The sequence below is a fragment of the Nannobrachium achirus genome (genome assembly GCF_963921795.1).
Source record: "Nannobrachium achirus genome assembly, chromosome: 3".
NCBI classification, from domain to species: Eukaryota; Metazoa; Chordata; class Actinopteri; order Myctophiformes; family Myctophidae; genus Nannobrachium; species Nannobrachium achirus.
This window is the reverse complement of record NC_137812.1, coordinates 12,472,290-12,494,469: the sequence shown is the minus strand read 5'-3', so window position 1 is coordinate 12,494,469 and position 22,180 is coordinate 12,472,290. Positions and strand designations below refer to the sequence as shown.

The following is a 22,180-nucleotide window of genomic DNA, read 5'->3' as shown; positions in this document are numbered from 1 at the left end:
CATGGCCCTCTTCTAGCGCCACCATGAGGCCGATTCTTGCAAAACACATTTTTGGACACTGCTCCTACAATTTTTGCCATAAAATCACGCAAATCGGTACACAGTATGTCTACACTCATCCCATCAACATGAATCTCTCCCATATAGCGCCACCTCCAGGCCGATTTTTAAAAACACATTTTTGGACACTGCTCCTACAGATTTTGCCCTAAAATCACGAAAATCACTACACAGTATGTCTACACTCATGTCATCAACATGGATCAGGAAGATTTTGGCAAAACACATTTTTGCCCTATTTGTGGAGATAAGTGACCTACGGTCGCTTATCTCCCGATTAGGGAGTCTTACTGGTCATAATGGTGTGACATGTCTGCTTGTCACGCCATATGACTTGATTGTCACACCATATGATTTATACTGTATTTAACTACAGATATAACAATAAATAACAAAGTTCCATGTTTCTTTTGTACTTTTAAACATTTGTTTTAAACATTTTTACATAAAATGTAATTTAGCTTCATTCAGTGATACTTCAAATTCATCAGACAGAGCAGAAACCCCTTCACAGAAACCTTAACATATTGTTTCAATCTAAACAATATTTTCTCTTTGTCTTAAACTATACATTCCATTTTCTTTTGTCAGCTGGAAAATGACAAGTGCTGAGAGAACGAGAAAGTACAGGGAGAAACTAAACAATGACCCAGCAAGGAGAGAGGAGCCAAAGGGGCGAGACTGCATTTTCTACGAAGAGCAGGAGGTTGTCTGTGGCATAGCAGAACCGCAACAAGGCAGCCGGTTTGCTACCCTCACCAAATACGACTGGCTGATGTACAATACAGTCTAAATGTATAATCTAATCTGATCTAATACTTTTGTACTTTCACTCACTGGACTGGACAGTGGACAGTGTTAAGGTAGGACCCGAGACAAAACTAGCGAAAATAGCTGATCTACAAGCTCTCAACACGTTGTGCTGCGAGAGCTTGTAGATCAGCTATTTTCGGAGTTGCGCAACCCAGCACTCTTTAGCTAGTGGAGATGTGGTGTAATTTCATGATTCCTAATTACATTTGTTCAACACAAAATGCTGTGTTCAAGTTCAGGAGACTTCGGAAAAAAGCAATTTACCTGAATGCTGAGTTCTGTTTCCACTAATTGGTGTTAATAAAACGTTGCCTTGGCTCCAAGTGTGGCTATGCGCCTTATTGTCTCTTTAGGTAGGTTAAAACACAGTTTGCTTTGACACATGAAGATATGATCATACGGTGTGACACTAAATCATTTGGTGTGACATTCCAAATAGTGAGAAATCATACCTTTATTAATGATTAAACCAAAAAAATGTTTATGGATTACATAGAGAATATTATCAGGAAGAGTCACAAATATTTGTGTAATTTTAGAGAAAGTTTTGACAGAATACATTTAAAATATGTTGTAAGATCATGAACATGGGCCTCACACAGAGTGTCGATTATGAAAAAAATATACAGATATAATTAATTTTCAAAAAACTATAGTGGATCACTGGTTAGTTATGATAAAGGACTTTGATAAAGTGAGTAACTTAAGAAAGATGTACTCCATTTTCATTTTATGAACAATTATTTTCATGTCACACCATATGACGATTTTAGGCACAAGTACAACAAACTGTTGAATAAAGTCTGATTCCAATAAAATATCTAAAAACAAAATGTATTTCCATAAGGTTGAGAGTGAGTAGAACAAAAGTAAATAACTTTTATGCCTGCAATTTAAAGTTTTTTTAAAAACAAATTTTTTGGGGCGTCACGTCACTGACCCAAATGTCGTTTATTTTGGAAGTATATTGGACATGAACTTTACATAATGTTTCAGAGACTCTTAAAGGCACTGCAGGGCATGAAAAGCATTCATTTGATAGGTGTCCATCTGCTCAAGGTCCGCATACTGTATAGTGGACCCTGAGTAGACTTGCGCAACAAGTCCCCCAAAACACATTGAAAATATTCAATGTACCCATCAATGTCTCACACCAACCCATCTGCCCCAAATTAGGACCAAATGTATTTCAGGCAAACGCATCAGCAATATTACTGTATGAAATATAACATGTAAAGATACTGTTTATTATGGAATGACACTCACTGTGTATGCCCCCGCCAATGATGCCAGCCAATAGGATTACACACAGCACACCCAGACACACTGCAGCAGCTCTGGCACGATTTACCTTAGACTCTTCAGAACCTGGAAAACACAAGACAATCCTATGAGGTTAGTTCATGGGGTTTAAAGTAAAAATTAATGATACCTTTCCACAAGTTATGATTCTTTATGACAGATAACAAATCATTTATGTTCTTCTTAATTGACTCATTAACATACATGTGGTTTGAAAGTGTATGTATTTATCAGGGACAATGCACATTAATCTCAGTTTTCCACATCAATTTAAATGTAAAAAAGAATAGGGTTTGCCGCCCGTGAGCCCTTGTATGAACGAGCATACGCAAGAGAATTTCACAGGACCGCACTCGCTCGCCTCTCCGCCCCTCAACTGCACATCCCAAATAATCGCCTGCCTCTTATTGAAAATGAATTACTAGGGTGCGTCACTGCCCCCTGTCTGAAAGGGGCTTCAGTCACTCCAGCCACCTGCATGTCCTTCTAACCTGGGCTGATCCTCTACCCATATCCTAATGAAAAATACTCATGTTTCGAAATTTGGTCCCCCAAAATAATCATATTTGAACTGCAGGGTCCCCCAAAATAATCTTATTTCATTGTTGGTTCCAAGGATAAATGTTGTGAAAATGGCCGATCTACAAGCTCACAACACCTCGTTGCGAGGCATTCCGTGCTACTTCTTTGCCTTTTTTTACTATTTTGAAAAACATTTTTAAATTCCAGACAAAAATAGGGCTCAGTGCCACATTGAAATAGTTAATAATGGTTAGTAGTAGTAATTATAGTTTATTTTTTATTTTTTTATAGCAACATACCGTATATCAGACAGCAACTACACCAGTGCTGTTGCGTAACGTAGATGTGTTAGAATGTGTTAGAGCGTTTACCTCCATGCTGCTGTTGTGCTGTGTTCTGCTGTACAGCATCCTGCTGGGTTCCAGGGTCAAGGTTAAGGTCGTCTGCAGAGATATAGATGTCTACTATCCTCTCCTCTCTCTCTCCTCTGTCTCTTGGACCATACCTGACATCTGTTGTCAGGTCTGGCACGGCGTACACGTGCTCATCCATTCTGCTTCATCTTCAAACTACATTCCTTGTACAAATTGTCGGAGAACAGAAGTCAAAAGAGGAAGACTAACTTACAAGAGACGCAAATGACTTCACACTTTTGAGTGTGGCGTGCATGAGCTAGCTGTATTTGCCCTGTTCTGAAACTACACATCACAACCACAGGTTTCAGAAACACAGAGAGAGGGCTAATGCTGTTTCCTTATGCTGCTGTGCGTCATTAAAAGTGCTGCTTATTTGAGAGTTCTGATGACTTTATTATTTGCCATCATGCTTTGAAGACATTGGGTTGAGCTCGTCAGTTCACCTGTTTCTTGATAAATCCAGATCTTATCAGTAGGGAAAACTAAACAATATAGCCTACAGCCTTTGTATTGAATGAGAGCAGTACAGAGAGCAACTGTGGTTCAGTAAAGGCGGCCGTACACTAACCGATAATCGGGGCATTTAATTACCCTCCCGACAGTCGGGCTGCCTCCGACTGAAACGGGCCAGACTATCGGGCATGAATGTCGTCAAGCGTGAGGGCTCACAGATCCACTCGGAGCCCACCCGAGTGGCTCGGAGGACTCTTTTCAAAAAATGTTTGATATTTTCCTGTATCACTACTGGTCTGGAAGACTGGAACAACAGCGGGGAACTGAGGAAAATACAGCCGATGCGCAAATCTGAACATAGTATGTGACAGATCTCTCTCTTTTTCTCTCTCCATCGCTCCCTCTCCCTCTCACTCACTCGATCACCCACACACACACACACACACACACACACACTTTTCATGGCGTCTGTCCGTCCATGGTTGTATCTTGAATGATTGGGATTTCAATTAAAACTCAACGGTAGCGCGATCAAAAAAAAAAAAACGAAGAAATAACGCTTCCAGCCACTGTCTGCAGTCAGTCACAGACTGCGACCAGCACATCACATCAAAGATATACACGCCCATCCTGATCTACGGGGGCTCTCCCCTGATCTACAAGCCTACAACGTGGCACGGAGGGACAGTTTGCAGATCTATATGTTCTGTGTGCGCTACACAGTCATACGACTAATCATAAAATCAGGCACCGTGAGAAGGAGCAGCACTTGACCATAACGCAGGAGAGAGAGGGGATGTCACAGTTGGATGGACATGAAACGTGTCAAAGTGAACTCATATTATCATCCAAATAGGACACAACTTCCATATTGAAGCTTTTTTTCCCCGTTGCGTGAGGCGGTGTTGTGTGTTGAGTGAGTGGATAACGTAATGTGTTTGTATGTGCGTGTGCATGCGTGTTGCAAAGCACAGCGCTCAGAACAGCCCCAGTGGCATTTTGTATCAATTATATTATTTATTGTTGCTGTGTCCGAGCCCGACTCAATCGGGATAGAATCCTGTAGCGTGCGGAGCGCCCGACTGTTCAAAACGGCTAGTGTGAGCCCGTTTAGATTATCTGGTCAGATAATCTGAAAAATGATCCTGTAGTGTTTAATTCTACCCGATTCAGTCGGGTCCGATTATCGTGTAATGTATGGCCGGCTTAAGAGAGAAATTATAAAATAATGTAATGCATTAAAAAGGAATTTCTCTCCTATGAATGCAACTGAACATGTGTTTGAAACCTGAATGCAACTGAACATGTGTTTGAAACCTGTCTGCGATGTGTGCACATGCCTGCATGGCAGCTTACTGTATCTTTAAGTGCTTTAAGGAAGACAGATGTAATGGAACAAATATATCATTGTGCTCAACAGTCACAGGAAATGTGAGCAAATGTCAAAGGAAATGCTCACCACCACAGTGATGTTGCACAATGCTAGGTGAATTCAAAGCTATCAATACAGCAGAATGTGAGTGATGTTCTTGCAGGTTGTACAGCAGTGTTCCCCATGGACCAATGTCTATGGGTCGTGAGTAGGGGTGACCCCGAATAGTCGAATGGTCGACTAATCGATCGAAACGGCAAAAAAACAAAACAAAAAAAACAGGCTATTCGATTACCATTCGACTATCAACACAATGACTAAAATCATAGTCGACTATACATCCTAGTCATGAGTAAATACCCGAATAAAACAACATGTTTCCTACAATTAGTTAATTAGTTAAAACATACTGTACATTCTTGAGAACAAATAAAAAAAAAATAAAAAATAAAAAAAAATAACTTTTTATTGAAAATAAATTCAAGCAGCAACATATTCAACGGATATTGTTGAATATGTGTGTGTGCGTGCGTGCATGCTGTAGGCTACATGCTCTACTTGCTGTGCGGTACTGGCCCTGTGAGACTGCCTATTAGGAATGACTGTATGACATTGTCACGACCTGGCTCTTAGGCCATGACAAACTGAGGAGGACACACGGCAGTGGTATAGATAATAACAATAATTTATTAACATAAAGGATAAATAATATATACAAAGGTTATGAAGTGTGTAAGTCAGTCATCAGTAGTGTCAGCAATGCATGGATGTGTGGTAAGTGTAGTGTGGGGTGTTGTAAAGGGTGAGAACTCAAACAAAGGTGCTGTCGTCTCGAGAGAGGGAGAAAGACTGGCTTGGCACCCAGTCTTATAGGGCTTCAGGGAGCACTGGCCAGGTGCTCCCAATGCACATAATCATGGGCCGACACCCATAGTCTCTGTGGAGAGAAGCACACATACAGGGAGAACTGCATGGACACCACAGGCCCTGAGGCCAGGCCAAAGGGGCCGTGACACCCTCCCCCTTCAAAATGAGGGACCATAAGGGACCGAGACAGTTTAAATAACGCAAACTTAAGTATACTATCAAATTCAACGCAGAGATAAATTAATACATAATATCAAGTAATGAAAAAACCCATGTGTAAATTTAGGAATATCCATACTATTAAATATCATAAATACCATTAAGTACTATCAATACCATTTGTCCCCAAATAACTTCAATCCAACCCATCCCGTCTTACAACCAGCACACCCAGTCCCCTCCTCAGCAACCAAGATTGACCATGGATTCCTGGAGCAACTAGGGCGGATTCACACTGCGGTCTCGAGACCGGTCTCGAGGCTACTTGGCAGATGTTTAAACCGGTTTTGACAGTGTGAAGCGTGCGGTCTTCCTCAGAAACGGATAGCCTCGAAACCACCTCAAGAGGTAGTCTCGAGACTGCATTGTGCGACCTCGAGACCGGTGAGCCGCAGTGTGAAGCAACCGGCCTCAAAAACGGTATTGATGTTGAACGTGACCTCATATAATGTCGACGAGTCAGCCGTCGGCACAAATAAATACTGGGTAACAGTTGTCGACATGGCCATGGGATCAGCGACTTCATCTCACAGAGAGATTGCTTGCTTGTAGGACTGTCTTCTAAAATTCGTTTATATGTTTTATATCACCAGTTAGCCTACTACTGTGGTGCGCTGGACTGGTGTCATGTACTTCCAATTGGGAGAAGTAGCAATTGGCGAACAGTTATTTATTGTCTCGCACCAGCGCACTGAGGCAGGGGTGAAAGTGAGACGGGACGGCCAGAACCGGCGCTCCGTTAAACATTCGGAACACGGGACTGTAATCTAGGCTGACCTAGGATCAGATTCAGGTCCGTTATTAGCCGCGAGGCAGCGACATGAAGTATGGCTGTAACTGTGAGATGATGGTTATGCTGCTCTGGGATCAGATTTACAGCGGGAGGGGGGGGGGCTTGGTGCGTGCGTGCATGCATGTGTGTGCGCTGTCGCCCGTCGGGAAAGAAAAGCAGAAAGAGAAAGCACTAGCCTACAAGTTAAACCATGAACTGTTAAACCATGAAAACAAACCGAAAATGACTTACCGCTGTTGATAGAAAATAGCCTAAAAGTATTCCTTTATCCCTGACTTTTGTTTCGATGTTATAGATTCCTTGCCACTGCTTGTGCACTGCTGTGCCTGCTTGACGTGCCATTAATGTGAATATTAAGCCACAAGCGTTTCAGCCATGTTGATTATTAAATAATTAAAATAATAACGTGCGCTGCGCTGCATGTCTCGCTCATCATTCTGCACGTTTATGCGCCTGGAAAATAGCAGATCTACAAGCTCACAACGCGTCGTGGATGCAAGGTCAGTGTGAGCTTGTAGATCAGCGACACAGGTCAATTGATATGCAAATAGGCTTGTTTGTCTTGTCGAGGTGTGGGGGGTGCGAGACCCAAGACCACTGCAACAATGTTCCACACTGCGCTGTCGCGCGTCATTGAATTGTTACACCAACTTTCGTGCCTGAATTTATTGGCAACCACCATCAGCAATGTCGCATAGTTGATGACACTATGTGCATACCGCCACCTATAGGACCGGGCTGTATAGTGCTAGTGATCTCCAGGGAGGCCAGAAGGTCTGCCAATGTGAATGCTGGCCAGCGTGAACCAGCAACCGGTTTCAGAATCAGTTCTAATCAAACGGATTGCAGTGTGAATCCGCCCTAAGAGGGAGAGATCGAACTGGAGGCAGGAGCATACAGAAAAGGACTAGAGGGACAAAACAAAAACACATGTCACATCTTGCCTACTATTTACGGCACCCTGGACAGGGCATCTGCTACAATATTTTCAAAATACTCCAAATATTAAATATATTAGATATGAAATATACTACTGGTAAATATGTTACACATTAAATATACTATACCACCTCTACTCCGATGGCCACCCGCACCCTGTCACAGGCCTCCACCCCAGCAACCTATTACCCAAGGAGCATAGGGGTGAAAGACAGAGGCAAGATGAGGACCCATGGAGAATGTCCGACGAGTAGGACCACAACCCTCAGTTTAGACACTGTAGGGAGAACATTGAGAACAGGTCACTGATCAGTACAAACAACATATAACAAAGGACAAAAAAATGTTCCGCCAATGGAACCAAAGACACAAAGATACAAACTGTTCCGCCAATGGAACCAAAGACAAACACCAAAGACACAAAACTGCTCCTCCAATGGTTAACCCCCCTATCACCAGCCACCAACCCAGCAACTGATGCAGTCTGAGTGACTGGCCAAGAGGGCCACTGGAGCAAAGGAGCAAATCACCATTACTTTACAGTATTTATGTCCAACAAAGAGTACCACCCAAATCTGGCCTGGCCCCTGTAGAAACGTAGACATTCTGTCCACCAAAGAGTACCAACCACATCTGGCTTGGTCCCTGTAGAAATTCATAAACAAACGTAGGGTTAGAACCAAGTACTGTATAACAAAGCCACCCGACATGTCAAAGGTTGCAACCTAATTAATTATTTTGTTGACCAAAACCCTGCAGGGGCCAACACCATAAGTGCAGAAGGCACCCCTGCAGTAGCTAACAAAGAAGAAATCTTCAGGTTAAAAAAACATCCTCTTGAATATCCAACAGAAAATGGTCACATTATCCCCCTTACTAGCAAGTAACATGAGCAATTCACCCCTGTAAACAAAATACCATCCGACATCTACTCTAACATCAACTCCACCTTGCCACACCCTCCTGTCCACCGCCACAGCAGCCTTGTATACAGGAGCACTTTAAGAGACTGACAAACAGGATGGCCTATAATGGAAGAAGAAAAGACGACATCTTGGGTAAAAACACAGGTCATGAAACCATTTGCGGGACTCCACACTATAAGATCAGCAGTGCTGTAAATACATCCAAAAACGAATTTGAAAATATTTAAAAATACCACCAGGACATATCCCACTCACATACAGATCTGCCAACAAACACTGTACAGAAACCTGAATCAGGAATCGGAGAACATACAAACCACTTCTCCCACACAATGCTCCCTGATCAGCTTTTCTGTCCAAGTTTTACTTTTTACACTTAAATCCTCATGAGCAAAACCCAATTAATTGGCTAAAACACCAATAAAATCAACACTAATCTACACTCTGCGTTGTTTTACAGTGCATTAAAACAAACGCACCCCTGCAACACTACAGCCGAGTTACCCAGTGCAATTTCAATAGAATTAACACTCCTCGTTTTACTCATATCAAACCCACTTCTTGAAAAACAGTTTATTCCCACACCAGATATTTGGTGAGCGCTTTTCTCAGTCAACCAATTTCTTTACGGCAAAACGCAGCTGGCCCCAAAAAGATAATGTTCTGCCCGAAAAAGTAACTTTAACACTTGCAATTCATGCTCTGGTCAATACATTGAAAAAGCAACTTTAACTCTACCCCCCCCCCCCAAGCTCCACATTTCTCTGGCCATCTAATAGCCATACGCATATCAGCGTTAACATAAGGCTTCATCTCACCTTGTTTGACTGGTGGTGAATGGTGGCATCAATGCAATGACCTGGTAGAGGGTTTGTATGATTCTCTGTAGCCATCGTTTTAGCAGGGCCTGCTGGGGGGAAGTGTACCGAGCCTGCAACCAAATGCGCCGCCTCTCTGAGACGGGCCAGAACAACGGCCACTCATAACCCCTCCCAGCTTCAGTCTGGTGGACCACTCGTCTGGTGGACCACTCGTCTGGTGGACCACCCGTCTGGTGGACCGCACCGTCTGGAGGGTCGCACCGTCTGGAGGGTCGCACCCGTCTGGTGGACCGCATCCGTCTGGTGGACCACATCCGTCTGGAGGAACCAACCGTCTGAGGAACCAACCGTCTGAGGAACCAACCGTCTGAGGAACCAACCTCTGTCTGACCCTGCTTTGTGTAACCATCATGCTACAAACCACCGACCAAATCAACTCAGTTTTTCCTGCCACCTGTTGGAGATGTATTCATTTACTTAGAAACGGACAATAAGTCCTTTTTACTATTATCCTTTAAAGTTACAAGTCAATATTGACAGAGCAGAACCACACAAGGAACAATGCAGGGCAAAACTGACACTCAAAAAACACTCACCATAATTAACAAAACCCTAAACAAACCAGTTTAAAAGAAATTGCCTATACTGCCTAGCAGACGCATGGATATGACACATTTAGCATAACAGGTGACCAACCTAATTGACCAATCAAGGGAAACCTAATGTTCCTTCACAGTCTCAAAGCCCTCAATCTCAGGCATTTCCAAAACCATAAATTCAACCTGGTCAATAGACAAAAGATGTGACTTACTTATTTTACAATAATACCATGTAGGTTCTCTTTTATAAAGCCATTAGACATGTTTAAATAACAACAAATTCCAAAAATGGAACCAATGCTTCCCCTCTGTCACTGACACCTTAAGACAAGTGAGACACACAAACCAAAAGAACAGTGAGTCCCCCTGTGGGAAAAACACCACTGACCTACATGGATCAGAGTACTGCCCCTAGACTGTACGAGACCCACCTGCCCCACCTGTTCCAATTACCACACCTGGTAACTAATAGACAGCATGAACCAAAAATAACCCACATATAAAAATAACCAAATGCAATTGTATTTACCCAGACAATTACTTAGATTACCCTTACTAAGATTATCTTTACTTAAATAACTCAAACAAAACCAAATTATTCAAACCCAAATTGTTAGATAGTTAAAATGAATCAAAACCAAACACTACCATGCACCTCCTCCAAATGCCGTGACCAACAGTGCCAATATAGGCCCACAAGCTCTAAACAAAACAGGAAGATTACTTTACCTGTCAATAATGTCACGGCCAACCCGAGTTCCAACTTTCGCAAACGGCACGAGCCCCCAATTTGTCACGACCTGGCTCTTAGGCCATGACAAACTGAGGAGGACATACGGCAGTGGTATAGATAATAAAAATAATTTATTAACATAAAGGATAAATAATATATACAAAGGTTATGAAGTGTGTATAAGTCAGTCATCAGTAGTGTCAGCAATGCATGGATGTGTGGTAAGTGTAGTGTGGGGTGTTGTAAAGGTTGAGAACTCAAACAAAGGTGCTGTCGTCTGGAGAGAGGGAGAAAGACTGGCTTGGCACCCAGTCTTATATAGGGCTTCAGGGAGCACTGGCCAGGTGCTCCCAATGCACATAATCATGGGCCAACACCCATAGTCTCTGTGGAGAGAAGCACACATACAGGGAGAACTGCATGGACACCACAGGCCCTGAGGCCAGGCCAAAGGGGCCGTGACAACATCCAGACATGGTCCATCTCTCCTGACGATACATACATCATACATGTTGAATGACAATACCATCGCTGTCAGGCAGAAACCTCTTATCTCCATTATTCCATGTATTAACTTCGTGATTCCATGTTTTTTTGTCAATTAGCGCCCTACTTGATTATACACACAAAAGCATCAAAAGTAGCAGATCCACAAGCTCAAAACCCGGCGCAAAGTGACGTGTTTCGAGCTTGTAGATCTGATACGTTTGCTGTTTTTGAATTTGAATCCTGAAAAATAACAGTTTTGAACACATGAGTTTTCCACCCTGAGAGAGACAGAGAAAGAGAGAGAGAGAGAGAGAGAGAGAGAGAGAGAGAGAGAGAGAGAGAAGGGGGGAATGAAAAGACAAATAGAGAGGATGGAGGAATGAAGGAGTAGGGAAGAGGTGAGTATAGGAGGGAGGGGAATGATTGACAGGTGGTGTGATTGTCATGCATGCCATCATGCACTGTAGTGCAGCTCTGAGTCAGTATGGATGGATGGAGTCACTGCAGCCAATGCAATACACTGGGAAATATTGACTGACTGACGGACGGACGGACGGACGGACGGACGGACGGACGGACGGACGGACGGACGGACGTGCAGACAGACAAAGACAGACAGACAGACAGATTAGCCTGGTATCACTACCATTTTCGAGTTTCTCATCTGTTCGGGAGCGGAAACGGCCTACGTCATGTTGTAGTCGTCAGACGGACTACACTTTGGCCAGAAAGATCAATCCGGAATAAGTGTTAAACCCCAAATAATTCCCCGTGCTCAGGGGCATAATTTTAGGGCCTACCCAATAAAAACCCTTTATGAGGCATAGTGTTGCTCATTTTGTAATAGTTTGTTTGGTATTATCCATCTTGATGTCAAACTCAAATACAAAATTAAAAAAAAAAATGGTACAAGTCGAGGGCCGGACTGGTACAATGTTTATTTAAACGCGGGCTTGCAGAATCGATACGCGCCAATGCATTGTGGAACTTATATTATGGGGGTGCGTGTTTAGCAGAGTGACTCACTGCCTCAGGCTGATGGCCTCAAAATATCTACCCTAGTCCATAGGGATATGCCTTAGTCTGATGGTTAAGATGTTGGACTTTCCCACAGGAGACCTGGGTTCAAATCCCAGGCGTTACAGGTTACACATGCAACATACCAACGGGCCAGTTCTAATAGTAATTCAATATCATCCTGCGGGCCAAAGACAATTCATTCACATGCCTGATTTGGCCCCCGGGCCTTTCAGTTTGACATACCGGTATGTGTTTTAGTCCAACTTGTAGCGACTGGCAAGACCTACACCTCTTCCTTTTACCGATCTTATTTTTCCTCCCAGGAGGAAAGTCTGGTTATGTGTGAGGTTAGATATAGATAGCTATAGATGTCTGTCTGTCTGTCTGTCTGTCTGTCTGTCTGCCAGTGTGTCAGTCTCTCTCTCTCTCTCTCTCTCTCTCTCTCTCTCTCTCTCTCTCTCTCTCTCTCTCTCTGACTGCAGTTGCGCGCCACATTTCTCATTTCTCCTGGGTTATATTTATTAACATTACCAACCTTATAATCAGGTATGCTGGGCTGCCTATCAAATAGCTCCACAGCACCAGGTTAATTTCCCCAAGCACTACATTATTTAATATCAAACAAAGTATCTAAATTCAACATAACCCAATCTAAACTATTGTAATCTAATAAGAATGTACATTATGAACCCTGGCATGAATTATTGATTTAAAATAAGTAGTTATGACTAAACTAATTTCACCGCTGGTTGGGTTTAAGGGATTCGTCATTAGCGTGCAGTGCTCCCACCATACAGGATGGTTCAGATATATTTTGTCGCTGTCGGGTGGAAACCTTGTATGTCCAAAAGTGTTACTTTTCAAAAAACTGAAAATAAAACAGTCATAATATATCAGCTAAGCTCCTTGAAAAGTTCTGTCAACACATATGACTCTTTACTAAACATTACCAAATACGATGTGAGCTTGTAGATCGCCTATTTTTTTGCTACTTTTTTGCCACACTTTTGCACAAAGAAGTGTAATATTGTTTCATTCAAATAAGTTCTGGATTTCAGCTTTAAAACTTTTAAAGCCACATATAATTTCAGACCCCTATGTCGGGTGGAAACCTTGGCATGTCCAAATCCATTCCTTTTTTTTTTTTTTTTTTTCTTTTTTTTTAATATATATACTGTATATATATACTGTATATATTTTTTGGTTTAATTAAAAAGGAAAAAGTGAAAATAGTAATATTGATCTACAAGCTCACAACACGTCGCATCGCAAGGTTTTGTGAGCTTGTAGATATGCTATTTTCACTATACTTTTGTGTGTGCGACACAAAAGTATAATGTATAATTTACGAAAAGGTAAACTTTTGAAACGTGGGACATAGGAGGTTTCCACCCGACAGCGTACCATATTATGAAAGATCTGCCAACCTGATGAATATTAGATGAGGGAAGGAGAGAAGAGAAATAAATGAATGCATATAGAATGACTACATCCAGGGACCATGAAGTGCATACTGTTCTGAAACAAGATTTTTTAACTCACACTCCTTGTTAGGGGACCGGGGCGACGAGGAATGCGTGTCATATTTTATGTAAATGACTTTTTCCGCAAGGAGAAAATGGTAGCCGGTGGTTAATGACACCCCCAATGCTACGGGGCGACGTCCCTCAATTATAGTTTTGGAATGAAAGATGTATTCCGTTAATCTATGAAGACCGGGAACACATCATTAGGTGTTGTTACTTCGACCGTTGTTTTATGCTTTAACTAATGAAAAAATAGCAGATATACAAGCTCACAGCGTGGCACCCAGTGCAGCGCTGCAAGCTTGTAGATCTGCTATTTTTTGAAAAATCATGAACGTTTTGTCACACGATTCCGTAAATTGTCTTCTAAATCCTTCTTAGGTTTTTTGAAAAACGCAAGTTTGTACATCAGTGGTTCTCAAACCTTTTCACGTCAAGGACCAATAGAAACATAATTATGTATTTGGACGCCGACCCCCGTCTCTAAATATTATGTATCAGGGACCCCCCAGAGCGAAATATATATTCAATTATTATTATTTTTTTTCAAAAATAGCAGATTTACAAGCTCGCAGCGCGGCACTCGGTGCCGCGCTGTGAGCTTGTAGGTCTGCTATTTTTCAATAGTTAAAGCATAAAATAATGGTTAAAGTGTTTCCAGGTGTAAATGGATTAAATTAATGAAAAGCCCATTTGGAAGAGAAGAGACGGAGGGTGCTAGATTTTGTTGCCGCGTGCACAGCTGGTGTTACTTAATTCCTTTTCTCTCTTTCACCGTTTCTTCCCTCGCTTTTCTCGTCTTCCCCCTCCCACTCTTCCCTTCTTTTCTTGCAATTTTTCAAGCGGCAAATTAATGGGATTCCTTCGTTCCTATAAGCAAGGTGATAAAAATGTATTACCAATCCCCTGCACATTTGAACCTGGCATATACGGGCTTCTGCTGTGGAAGTGCATTAAATTCTGGAGGGATGGAATGGAAGGATGAGGAGGGGGATATAGGGAGAGAGAAAGAAAGAAAGAAAGAAAGAAAGAAAGAAAGAAAGAAAGAAAGAAAGAAAGAAAGAAAAAGAAAGAAAGGACAGGAGTGGAGGGGACAAAAGCGAAAGCAAGAAACTTTTTTATAACACTGCAACCTCAGCAAAAAGGCCTCTGCGGTATTTTATATCTGTGTGTGTGTGTGTGTGTGTGTGTGTGTGTGTGTGTGTGTGTGTGTGTGTGTGTGTGTGTGTGTGTGTGTGTGTGTGTGTGTTTGCGTGCGTGCGTGTGCGTGTGCGTGTGTGTGTGTGTTGGGGGGGTACCCCTCCCATCTCTCTGCCATTCATCCCCTCATCCCCTCTTCCTCTCCGTAACTCCATCTCTCTCTCTCTCTCTCTCTCTCTCTCTCTCTCTCTCTCTCTCTCTCTCTCTCTCGCTTTCCCTCCATGTTGTGACAGATCCTAATCAAGTGAAATGACAACTGTTTGTAGTAATCATTGTCTCACACTCAACTGTCAACACTGGCTCTCTCTGTGTGTGTGTGTGTGTGTGTGTGTGTGTGTGTGTGTGTGTGTGTGTGTGTGTGTGTGTGTGTGTGTGTGTGTGTGTGTGTGCGTGCGTGCGTGCGTGCGTGCGTGCGTGCGAGCTTGCGTGCCTGTGTGGGTGGTGTGTCTGACTCTGAATGGGAGCTCTTGAATGAGTGAGTGTTGATTTTCAGAGGTGAGGCCATCATCATGATTCTGACAGGGATGCGACTGCAGAGAGAGAGAGAGAGAGAGAGAGAGAGAGAGAGAGAGAGAGAGAGAGAGAGAGAGAGAGAGAGAGAGGAGTCATGTCAAAGTCAATATAGAGGGTGGGGGGCAGAGATGAGAGATTGCATATTGTCTCCGTTGCTTTTCAGGATAAAAAATAGTAACAGATCTCGAACAGCAGATCTACATGCTCACAACGCCTCACGTTGCAAGGCGTTGTAAGCATGTAGATCTGCTATTTTCACAATAGAACCGTGTTATACAAAATGTAATGCCTTACTGCTTGTCAGGGTGGGGGTGGGGGTGGGGTGGGGTCCCCAGTGAAAATATGATTATTTTGGGGGTCATGGCCTGAAAAGGTTGAGAACCACTGGTCTACACCAATGCAACCCCTCGCAACAGAACTGTTTGAGAGAGCGTTGCAGGGCTGTCTGGACCAGCTGGCAGCTGCAGACCGGTGCCATTTGGGGATGATGGCTGCAGGTATACAGTAGTTGGCAAGGAGTTGCATTGGTGTGAGCTGGCCTTTATAATGCGTTGTTAGCTTAAAGACGCTCTTAATCCAAAACGATTTACAGTACAACAAGCAAGGACAGCACAAGGTAATACATCAAATTCATAGATGCATAGAAATAGCAGTCGTGTGCGTGCGTGCGTGCATTCAGAGCACTGCCTCTCTCTTTAACTCATTTAGTGCTCCTGAAATTAACGGATTATAAAGTCCACGATGCCACCTTCAGGCTGCATTCACTCCCGTTATCTTATTTTGAAGGCCAGAAGTCCACAGCGTAAACACTTCCGGTCTGACGTCATCGCGTCCTGCGCCGGAACCGATCGTTGTTTACGTGGTGTCATGGCGGATCGGCTCGGAGCTTTTCTCCATGTGCTTTATAAGCGAGCATCTGCCTCCATCTTCGCTTCTAAAGTGTAGTTTTGAGATAATGGACATTAAAGATGAGATCCCCCGTCCACCTCAATGTTATGGGATGACTATTTTGTGCTCGTGGAGCCGTGATGATGAGAAATCAGCGACGGATTTCGGCTCCGGACCTTCCGCCATTGTACTCGGTAATATATCCGTCGTTACAGTAATATATTACTTTTCACGAGTATACTCGGGATTGGCACCATGTGATACTCGAGTACTTTTCACGAGTCTTCTCGGGATTGGCACTATATGAGTTAATACGCCAGAACACGGGAACAACAAGTTAATCTCCCCGGTGACTGTTGCTGTGTGACAGCTTGATTGACAGCAGCTGTACCCCTGGCACACTGTGGAGCGAAGCGTAACGCAGGAGCCAGGCGTGTCTGACAACACGCCGCGAGGGGTGGGTGGTGGTGGTGGGGGGGGACAGAGTTCACGGCTACACGCCTGGGGTGGCGCGGTGACACGGAGGTCATCTGCATCGCCACTGTGGAGTTTTGAGCAAAGATTAGGATTGCATACAATGGCGTCATTGATGGAAATAGAAATCATATTCCATAATGGATAAACAGTTTTCCCCAACCATAATAAAGTACTCCACACAAGAAAAGAGTCCACACCAGTGCAAGTGGGTTTTTCTATATAGTTGTATTGAAAATATAGTTCAGGGTTCAAATTGTAGCAAGTACAGTACACCCATCGTTGGTTCTCTGAGTACAAAGCATAATAATTTCACATATATAGTTGAGTGTACACAGCATAGAAGACTTTCATTGGCCAATAGAAAATAACAAAGTAGAACATAACAATAGATATCAAATGTTTTCATGTTGTTGGCCCCAGTCGTAAGGCCAGATAGTATGTTTGGCATTTTGTTATCCTGTGTCCTGGTCATTATGACCTGCAGTGGACAGATCTCATCGTATGTTAGTTATTTGTCCCAACATTCTGATGGCATTGACGTTTAACACTGAAAATGATATCTATACCGTATTAATCATAATAACAGGAACATTTTAATCAATTATCTTAACAGTCATCGTCATGGTTCTACACCTGAGATCACAGTACTGATTGTATACATGTGTCACACAGGATTGCATATCAACGCTGTCGGGCAGAAACCTCTTATCCTCCATATTTTAACATTATGTTTTTTTGTAATTTAAAGGACAACTTTGTTTTTTTACAACAAGGGTTCATATTTTAAATTGTAATTAGAGAAAATAAAAAGTGAGTGTTAAAATGTTTTAATTTGCTTCGTTCTATTGTTTTATCGCATTTACCGTGCTAAAATGTGGGGCATGCGTACGCATGGGGGCATGCGTACAAGTGGCTAAATATGTATTTTTAGACACAATAAGCGAGCAGTTTCTTTATTGCTATTTACAGTAACACTTCTAGCCCCGATAAGTCACATCCAACCATGAAAGGTTGTGTTGTATCTTGGGAATGGGCTTATTCTGTGTAAAATGACATATTTAGCCACTTGTACGCATGCCCCAAACACTGAAATAAGAATCTCTAAAACAATAGAAAGAAGTAAATGAAATCAATTTAACACTCATCTTTTATATTCTTTAATTACAATCTAAAATATGAACCCTTGTTGTAAAAAACTAAAGTTGTCCTTTAACGCCCTTACTTGATCATAATACAGCGGCATACAAAAGCATCAAAAGTAGCAGATCTGCAAGATTGAAACACGACACGAAGGGATGTGTTATGAGCTTGTAGATCTTGCTGTTTTTTTTTTATTTAAATCCTGCAAAGTAACAGTTTTTGGACGTACAGTATGAGGTTTCCTTCATGTCGTCACAATCAGGCAGAAACCATGCTTCAACTTTGTATTTTTTGTAAAATGAATGCCCTGCCTTGTTTGTAATCACTGTTGCTGTTATTATGACACCTGAATTTCCCCCTGGAGATCAATAAAGGGTGATGTCATCTTTTATTTTATTATATCAAAGTGTACTGTCTGTATGAGACTGAGGTTGAAAGCTGATAAGGTAACCGGAAGGCTCTCCAAAACACACAGTCGCCCCATTATTATTTTTTCAGAGAACCTAAGGTTAAGGTTAGGAATAGGTTTAGGGTTGAGCAGTTTTACTGAGGTTAAGGTCATTTAGGCATCGGAGTGTGTTTTGGGTCGAGCGTTCTTGTATTCGCTGATATTGACTAACTTATTCCATAAAGACTTACTTACATGAGTGACAACTAAGAGTGTTGATGTGTTACCTTTCTCGATGAAAATATAAAATTACGTCTTAAATTGAAGTAGTTGGCGTGAAGACAACATTGATTTAAAATCTAACATTTGCGTCCAGAAATATTGTGTACTGTACTTAACTGTCAAATATAATAATAACAATGTTTCACTTGTTCAGCTTCCAATTTTTATTATTTTTATTTTTATTTTCCCGTCGATGGGCTTGAGCAGGGCTGTGGTCGTTGGGAATGTTTATACACCGAATTTATAACTTTGAGAATATCTGCCAATATTTAGATTGTAAAAATATAGTCTCCATTTTCATTAAGTGAAGTTTATTTTTCCAGTGATGCACATTTCATGCATAGTAAACTCAATATGCGCCACATTAAAAAAATATATAATATACTGTATTAATTATGAACATTGAGGCAGCCAATCTGTCTATCTCCTGTCTGTCTGTCTCTCTGCCTGTCTGTAGATATTTTATATGCCCGACTGGACTTGCCTAACGACATCACATAGATTCCATATAGTTTCATTGTTTGACAGCACAATCATCAGTGTATTTTGGATTCATGTCAATTTGTGTTTTCAGATATTTAACCACTTCAGCTGTCATTACCTAATAAACTTGACCTTTTACTCTGTACTTAGTCTACTCTTTTTACCAAACCTCTTTGACAAAAATAGCCGATCTACAAGCTCACAACACCTCGCAGCACGAGGCGTTGTGAGCTTGTAGATCTGCTATTTCTGGCTACAGTTCTCAGAATATGGACACTAGGGTTCAAGTGGTTAATATAAAAAGGATTGGAAGATTTGGAGGACCCCCTGTAGTAACTCTGAGGACCCCCTAGGGGTCCCAGACCCCCTGTTGAAGACCCCTGGTCAAGTTCAAAGACTGTGCTGGTTAATTTTAGGAGTCCTTGACATGAACATGTTTTTAGAAGCGCTGATGTAAACACATTGTGTAATTATCTGTCTCTGCCACCATGTTGCTAATGGTTTGAGAGCACAAATACAAGCGTGTGGAGGAGTCATCTCTCAAAGGCATAACGTGAGAGCTATAATAAGCTTCCCGAGGCATTGAGGCATTTTGGCAGGATTTTGGCCAGGAACGTAATCTAGAAGGGATTGGACCAGAGCTTAATAGGCTACGTGCCTGAATTTATGCCTCATTTATGGCTAATTTCACCCACACAGTTCATTGTAATGCAATACGTATGTGTAAAACTAGTCTGATTAAAAGATTTAAGAAGTATTAATGATTGTAATGCGAGGGTTTAGGAGGGATTCCATGCTTCCAAGCAGACATTCCAGGTTGTGGTTATGAAATAAATACAGCAGGAGGAGTGCAAGTCATTATGAAAGCATCCCCATAAAAAGTTGTGTTTTGGCTACCCCTGCTGAGTCCCTACAGTAGGGGATTTGAACGGCCCCTAGAGAATATTCAAGTCCCCTGGTTTTTATTGTAGCACAGTGTTGAAAGGAAGATGAACACTTTTATGTCTGAGAAAGGGGTGCATAGTGCTGAGTACATACCGGTATAACCGCCAGGCCGGGTGGCCTATCTACCCAGGGCTGTGTAAGAGTCAGTCAGTTGCATTACACTTTAAGGTTTCCCAACCTTTTTTTCTGCCAGGGCACACTTTTCGAAAGATCCTAGGGCACGCATAGATACACGGTGTGTGTGGCTATTTTCAAAATGTTCGCCTCTTTCTTATTTACTTGATGCAGTAATGTTTTTTTTTTTATCTTGTTTTCTTTTCTTTTTTTGCGGTACTAAAAAGGTTTTGAAGTCCTTAAATTGTGACTTCACTGTCAAATTTCAAATTAACACCAAAGCATCACACTGCACTACAGGGATGATGTGCAGAATGACAAATTACTCTGAAGAGTGTTCTGAAAATAACCTTTTTTGAGTGGTGCAAACCGCTCCTACACCTGGCTTTGTGTGTATGTCCCTATGACCTTATTTCCCTATATGTCCGTAGTACGAGACTACCATCATAGAAGGTGCGCAGAGAACGACATCACCACAGCTGATGTCACGGACAGAACTACCCATAAAAGGAGATATGCATGTGTCCCGTGTTTGATACCATACGGCTCACTGGTGCGATTTTTACGTCTGGCTTGTTGTGTATGTCCGTATGAGCACGGAACTCAATGTATGGAGATAACAAAGATAACAAAAGTCATGGACAGAATGGCCCATACAAGGAGATATGCACGTGTTGTGTTTGATATTATGCTAAGTGAGCAACAAGTGAATGGCGGCCAAGTGTGGTAAAATCAATCGACTCGTATTCAAGTGAATGGCGGCCAAATTAAAAGGCAACTGCCAACATGTTTCAGCCTGGGGAGGTCTTACGGGGCGAAATGAAACAGACAAATTCATTATAGAGTACTGAAAGATTATATAATGCTGGCACACACAGAATGGAAGTGCACACGGTTGCAACTCAGTCGCGCACAATATATGAACCGTAGATCAGCTATTTCTGTCTATGCAACACCATTAATATCATCGATGCCCTTGCTGTTGAAACCAGCCAGAGCGACATCATCATTTAAAGGCATTGTCTGTTGTGAGAAGGTCCTTGATGGCCCAGTGGAATCATGGGACAGGGCTGCGGTCAGGAGGAGCAGGACAGGGCTGAGGGCCGTCCATGGGGTTAATTAATAACATCTGTGTCCAATTAAACTCTCTTCACATCTCCTTCCCTGGAGTTCTGTCTGTCCAACCTGACAATGTGACGCCTCTCTCTGCCACGCCCCCCACTGCGGGACAGTGAGACCAAGTGGCCAACTCTGGTACTGCAAAGAGAGTCTGAGAGACAGGGAGATCCCTGCTATTGAACAGTCTAGTATGATTGCTGGCGTGGAAAGAAATATATATTTTATAAACATAAAGTAATACACATACTATGTTTGATAACAAATGGATTTTAAAAAGGAGCTTGTGTGTGAATGAGTGAATGTAATGCACACTATGAAGCACTTTGGATAAGGGTGCTTTATAAATGCACCAATTACCGTTTATCATACTACAGTCATATAACATAATAATCATCAAACTATAATCATAATAGTATGAGAAAAATATCAAACATCAAAACAGAACAGTATCAAATATAAACACACAGCGTGTGCACAGAAAAAAAAAATGTACCTCAGACTCTAGTATAAAGTATAAAGACATCATGTAGCAGCAGATATGAAATATGTAAGCTGTAGGCTTATGTGTGAATGGAGTGTATACAATACAATGTCATAGTGTCAGTGTGATGGCATCTTAAAGTTATGACTGACAAGGTGACAGGGATCAGTGTCTGTTCAGCAGGACTTTTTCACCATTTATCATGCATTTGAATGCAGAGAGTATCCACAGGGTATCCACAGAGTACCCACGGGATACTCGTTTCCGTGCACTTTGATGT

The 22,180-nt window shown here is 42.2% G+C and overlaps 1 pseudogene across 1 annotated transcript in view; it reads right to left on the bottom strand.

Moving 5' to 3' along the window:
• Nucleotides 1-5,815: 5,815 nt before the first annotated feature.
• The window catches only part of LOC308281981 (ferrochelatase, mitochondrial-like), a 73,451-nt pseudogene continuing 57,086 nt past the window's right edge, over nt 5,816-22,180 (bottom strand). The window contains exons 4-7 of the transcript in view: nt 16,863-17,012; nt 9,542-9,767; nt 7,885-7,938; nt 5,816-5,875 (exon numbers count right to left, since the gene is read on the bottom strand). The product of the transcript in view is annotated as a ferrochelatase, mitochondrial-like (transcript). The remainder of the gene's footprint in view (nt 5,876-7,884; nt 7,939-9,541; nt 9,768-16,862; nt 17,013-22,180) is intronic.